Source organism: Ascaphus truei, chromosome 3 (genome assembly GCF_040206685.1).
Source record: "Ascaphus truei isolate aAscTru1 chromosome 3, aAscTru1.hap1, whole genome shotgun sequence".
Taxonomy (NCBI): domain Eukaryota; kingdom Metazoa; phylum Chordata; class Amphibia; order Anura; family Ascaphidae; genus Ascaphus; species Ascaphus truei.
Genome location: NC_134485.1, coordinates 97,960,736 through 97,967,272, shown reverse-complemented (window position 1 = coordinate 97,967,272; position 6,537 = coordinate 97,960,736). Strand labels below are relative to the sequence as shown.

Below are 6,537 nucleotides of genomic sequence, written 5' to 3'. Positions count from 1 at the left end.
GTTGCATATAAGGGCGAGTTTGAGTATCAGGAGTTTCATTATCCATTACCACACACTATTTAGTGTTTAATGACTCATTGATACCACATCATCCCTGTTTTTAAACATTTGGTATTTTTATTTACATTGTATATTAATACAAACTTTGCATCATCTCACTATTTATCATTAAAGAATGTATTAGTTTGTAGCCATTATATGACTTTTAGTAGTGTCTGTCCTTCCACAATGATGGGAGTAGTTGCTATATGTGATTGATGCCTTATGACACCTGATAATTTATAATTGGGACCATTGAGCCCCATCATTTATGTGCCAATGTACCGTGTGCAGGAAATAGGGTACTTGGGGAGATGTCTGTCATTGCCCCTCTCTTGTTGCTCTCAGAGTTCATCATAGGGCAATCGTCCTCTGTCAGTAAGCAGGTGACATATTTATGGTTTCCCCTCTTTTTTCCCTGTATCTCGGGAAGTAGGGGGCCCCCGGACCTGAAATCAATGCGGTTCAGCTCCGGAGACCGCATGCTACATTACTGTAATGTTGGAATTTTAATAGACCCCCCGCGATCGCCTGTGAGAGGTGCACAGTTAAAGTGACTGATTAAGCCTCTTACTGTGAGTCTATTACAGAGAGGCAGACCCCGGTAGGACTCACACCGCAGGGACCCCATCTGTGTTAATCCAGCAGGCCATTAGTCTGTCACGGCACAACTCGGGTGGATCAATGGCATATTCCGAAATTCCATTTTGAGATTTCTTAAAATAGTGACTGCCTGCCAGTTGCCACAGAGTTTATTATTTTCACTGCATGTCTACTGTCATGTTAGTTGCTTGTTGGGTATTGTTGTTCATCTGCCAACCTTCATCATCATCATCATCATCATCATCATCATCATCATCATCATCATCATCATCATCATCATCATCATCATCATCATCATCATCATCATCATCATCATCATCATCATCATCATATTATTATTATTATTATTATTATTATTATTATTATTATTATTATTATTATTATTATTATTATTATTATTATTATTGCCAAAACATGCAAATATGGCATCATTAAAAAAAATACAGTGCGCGCTGTCCCTCTAAATTTCTCCCTTGATTTTCTGGTGTAATCTTGCTCTTCCCGGCTGCTCCCAATCTCCCATGATCATCGGGGTATACTCAGTCACAAAAAAACACAAAAATAGGAGCGCATGGAAAGAAACAAAAAAGGAAACATATAGTATGAACATATATTTACATAGAAAGTTGATCACATTGATCTTATTGTCCATGATACACACAGAGGGTTGGGCTCCGTATAACAGAACCCCATGATCAAAAAGTCCTTTGTTGTTGCTGAGAAAGAGTCCAATGTAGATGGCATAAAAAACAGGAACTCAAAAAATCTCGCTCAGCATCCTTGTGGTGTCCCTGGATTGCAGCTCGGTTGTCCATCGTCACGAACGTCACGTTGCTGCGTCTGACGTTTACCGCTACGCGTTACGTGTCTTGATTGACACTTCTTCAGGTGATAGTCATGTGATCCCCTGGTATTGCTTAAATACCTGTACTTAAGGATACTTCAGCCAATGGGACCAAATGCCGGATAAAATACACAGCCTTCCAATCGGTGAACTAATCTAAAACATTACAGTACCTAACATTACAATTGATATAAGGATCACAACAAACATAAACAACACTAATTAATTATCATAATTACAATAAAATTCTACCATTTATACTGATAAAATGTTCTTTATATAAATAATTAAAATTTGCTAGTTGGTAGACCGATTGTCTTAAACCTCAACTACTAACTCATTTATGGTGCATATAAAGTACATATACATATTTGTACATATGTGCATATATTTTTCTCTCAGCACCCATATAAATTCATATAATAGGTTACTGAATTATCTTGTTAAAAAGACTTAAAACCTATAATTATTATGAGTCATTAGTGCCCATAAAATGACATCATAGTCCCCCCTACACATATATCTTAAAATTATATAAAAAATCTAAAAAGATAAAAATTATATATATCCTTAATAGAAACATAATATTGTGCAATAACTTCATAGACCAATATTATTTATTTTTTATATATGTACATACACCTCTTAATAAAAGACATGAACATCTTCATACTGTATATACAAATTAATCATAATTTAGCCCAACATTTTTTAACCCATCATGAAGGGAAGGCTGATGCATTACATTTCTGGGGTATTGAAGTTGTACCCAGAGACCCTAGGGGAGGTGATAGGGAAAAATTCCTTCTCCAAAGGGAACAATTTTGGATTTATATCCTGGGAAGTAAATCGCCCAGAGGTTTAAATAAGCTAATTGAATTGGCCCCTTTTTGAAGTAATAACTAGTGGTACCCAGACATCTGGGTAATTATATCAATCACACAGTCTGACACACACACACACACACACGCATGCACGCACACACGCACGCACGCACGCACACACACACACACACACACACACACACACACACACACACACACACACACACACACACCAAGGACTAATTGTAGTATAATGTAATAAAATTAATAAACTTATGTCAAAAACGAATGTTGTTCTTACTGTACTAGGAATTTATTCAATTTTTTTTTAAAGTGGGCCTGTGGGCGGGACGTGGGGCGGGACAAGGGGCAGGGCTGGGGCGGGACTGGGGGCGGGACTGGGGGCGGAATTAGGTGGCGAGTAGATTTATTTGTTCGGCGATTAGATTTTTGGGTGATTTGTCGACCACTGTATATATATATAAAATTACATACACACACGCGCACACACGCACACACACACATACACACACATTTAATCAATACTATAGTTAAGTAAAATTTCTATTTAGGAAGACTTGTACATATTCATGCATGTTTATATGAATTTATACCACACAATATGTTGACACCTAACAAAGACAAGCTACGCCCTTCACAGGACTCAGGAGGCAGCTATATTTGGTTTTGAATTGTCATTTATAACCATGGAAGTAATGAAGAGTTTGACGTGCAGTGATATTATTACTAATCCTTCCGGCTTTTATTGGAACAGCCCAAATCTGACTAAGATGATCTCAGTAATTTCATTTAACGCAACAAATTTTATAATGTAATGTAATGTACCTATGCTGCCAACCTGTTTTAAACAAGCCCACTTAGACTTTTTGTTGAATTGTATAATATTTTCATTAATTGTAAATATATTCATTTTATTTGTTGGGTACTGTGTATGGCTGTGAAGTTCTTGATACTCTATAAACAATTCGTTTTGAGGTTCCTTATCAAACTACTGTAAGGGCCAGATCGTAACATTAGGCCATATGGAGAGAGACCATTTAAGGGATTATTAATTAAACTGTGATAGTAGTGATCATGGCACTATCACAGTTTAATGAATAAGTCTCCTATTATCAAGAACACAGAAGGTTAAAAAAAAACAAAAAAAACAGTGTCAAGTATTCCAATGAAATAAAAGAAAATGTTATTTGCTACAATGGAAATATTCTTACCCCTTCACTGTTGGAGCATTGCAGGTCCTTTGGCAGCGAAAGGGTTGGACAATGAATACTTGGGAAATATTTCCTATGGAAATAAAAGCAAATTCAATAAATTTATGAAAATCTATAAATAATTGAAAGCCATTATGTCCTGAGTAGGGACTTAGGACTTGCGTCTGTAGTGGTGTAAGTATAGTGGAGGATAGATTGAACACTCCCCTAGTGTCTAACGGTAGTGGTCTCATTCTCCTCACTGTGGAAGACCTACCCCCCTTACTCCACCTCCTTGTTGGTGTTGTTCCCATTCTCTCTAGGGTTCTAGTCTTAATTTGGACCTCTGCAGAAGATTCTTGGATGGCGGTGCAGCTGCCTTGGAAAAAATTAGTGGGACCAAACTTGCAAGGAACTGGGTACAACAAAGTTTAATGGCACATAAAAACAGCAACAGACAGCACATAAAAACAGCAACAATTAACTCTTGTAGACACTTTTGATGTACACTTATGATGTGATGCTTTTGATGTTACACAGCCTTATGGCTAAACAGCCATGCTACAGTGACTTAAGTACCCTATTCACATGCCTTTGACTAACGCTTAAGGGAGGGGTTTGTCTAATCAACTCAGACATAGAAAATAGTAAATTAGATTATCATTTCTCTTTCAATTGATAGGAATCAGCACACAAACATACCCCAAAAGCCAATTAAATCTTAATTTTTTGGTTGGTAGAATGCAGCTCAATGACACATTCCCCAAAAGCCAATTAAATCTTAATTTCTCTGGTTGGTAGAATGCAGCTCAATGACACATACCCCAAAAGCCAATTAAATCTTAATTTCTCTGGTTGGTAGAATGCAGCTCAATGACACATACCTGTGATTTATTCTCTTCTTTATGCTTAGGTGGTCTTTTGTTAGAATCTTGATAAGAGGCTCTAGACCACGCCTCATTGCTATTATCCCTAGATGTTTTAATTGAATTATCAATGGTCCTATACCTTTTTGACAAAATGTTTGGATTTAGAATATGAATTGGAATTCAATTTATTCTCCTTAGGCTGACTCAAATTTCTATTCGTTTTGTTTATAATAATCATTCTTATTTCTCAAGAATTTGCGATGCTTGATTTTAATTGTCTCAGTCTCCGAATATTCTAAAGTATGTTGAAGTTCCAATTCTTATTTTGAAAAGACCACCTAAGCATAAAGAAGAGAATAAATCTCATAAAAGTTCCAATAGAGGTAGTGAATTGATTCCACAAACTAGGGTGTATTCAAGATTCACACCTTTATATCATTTGGATCAGCCGATCCAATCCCAAAAACCCATTTAGAGGCTTTTAGGCAGCCCTCCACTTCGTTTTTGGTTTCTGTCAAAAACAGACATAGCCCCAAAAAGATTGGATACCAAATTGGGAGAGGTCCAAATTAAGACTAGAACCCCAGAGAGAATGTGGACAACTCTAACAAGGAGGGAGTGTAGGGTGGTAGGTCTTACACAGCGAGGAGAATGAGACCACTACCATTAGATACTAAAGGAGTTTACAATCTATCCTCCACTATACTTAGGAAGAAGTTGCCTAATGCGAGGAGTAAGTGGAGCACTGCAAGCAGGATATTTGGCAGGCAAATAGGGCACACAGATAAAAAAATACGAATTTATTGGGTGACTAGGAGAGACATCACACAAAAAAGAGAAGCAGAGTAACTTACTCAGACGCGTTTCGGGCAAGAAGGCCCTTTGTCAATGTATATAACCCCTCCTGTGAACATATGAGTATATATAGATAAATACCTGATTGATGCCGTCCGTAACCCAAAGTGACGCAAGCGGAACTATACGATAGCCTCGCAAGATCAACCAGCATACTGGAGACCTGGGGAGACAATCAGAGTTGACGCTATAGCGCCCTCTAGCATGGGGGACCAAAATAACATCAAGCAAGGCTGTGAACTGTATGTGCATAGCACGGCAACTGAAATACTAACCGGAATTAGTCATACCTGCCACCAAAACAACCAGGCTTGTCATTAGTCATTGTCAGAGGGTGACAGTTTCTAAGACGTCTGGGTATATAGGTACAAGGGATAATCAAACCTGAAAGACAAGGCCAGTGTTATGCACATATTTAAAAAACATAGTGAACATATAACTAACATTAAGATATCTACATATAGTTTTTATTATAGACTTAATTTAAAGAAAACGAAGGGGATAAAAACAATATTCTGCCGGGAGAGGTATGTGCTAAAAAGATGTATGAACGAATAACTTATATGATATAATGTAATGTAATAAAATATGAATATAGCAATAAATCTCCCTTTGCTGACACAGTATAAGAATATATCTCAAAGATGAACAATATATAGAAGCATCATTGTTAATACATACTTATTACATTGTAAATAAATAATTGAATTTTTTAAGATCATATCTGATTGACATTAGATGATAAAAGTATATTCTAATGGGATATGGGAAATCAGGTGATGATGGTGTCTGTGTATGTTGTACCACACATGTATTCGGAAATTCAATGGATAATTAGATGGACATGACGAGACATGTAATATAGATGATATATTATTCAATTAATGAATAATTGATAAAGGTTGTATTGGATGAGAGAGCAAGTTTACAAGCCAGTAATTGCTGGGGCATCAAATTCTCCATATCCCAGGAACAACATCTAAGGGAAAATTAACTACATAAAGTGGAACACTTAGAACATAAATAACGAGGGGTGAATACTGACCGGTCACTCAGCATAAAAAATGTTTAAGTTCCAAGTTAGTGATCATCCCTCGTGGGGATAACGATCCTAAGGAGTGAATCCAAAACATTTCTCTGCGATTGAGAGTGATTTCTCTGTTACCACCTCTGACTGGTAGTTTGAGGTTTTCAAGAGCACTGAATGTAAAATTACTTATATTGCCAGAGGGGCATTCAGAGAAATGCCTTGATACAGGGTATCAATCATCCTTCTTTTTGACAGACCTCAT

The 6,537-nt window shown here is 36.9% G+C and overlaps 1 long non-coding RNA gene across 1 annotated transcript; it reads right to left on the bottom strand.

Annotated features, from left to right (window-relative positions):
* Positions 1-1,311: 1,311 nt before the first annotated feature.
* LOC142490948 (uncharacterized) lies at positions 1,312-5,410 on the bottom strand. Its single transcript, XR_012800175.1, has 3 exons — positions 5,327-5,410; positions 3,543-3,615; positions 1,312-1,642 (listed from the first exon to the last, which is right to left on the bottom strand). It is a non-coding gene; the product is annotated as an uncharacterized LOC142490948 (long non-coding RNA).
* Positions 5,411-6,537: the final 1,127 nt, after the last annotated feature.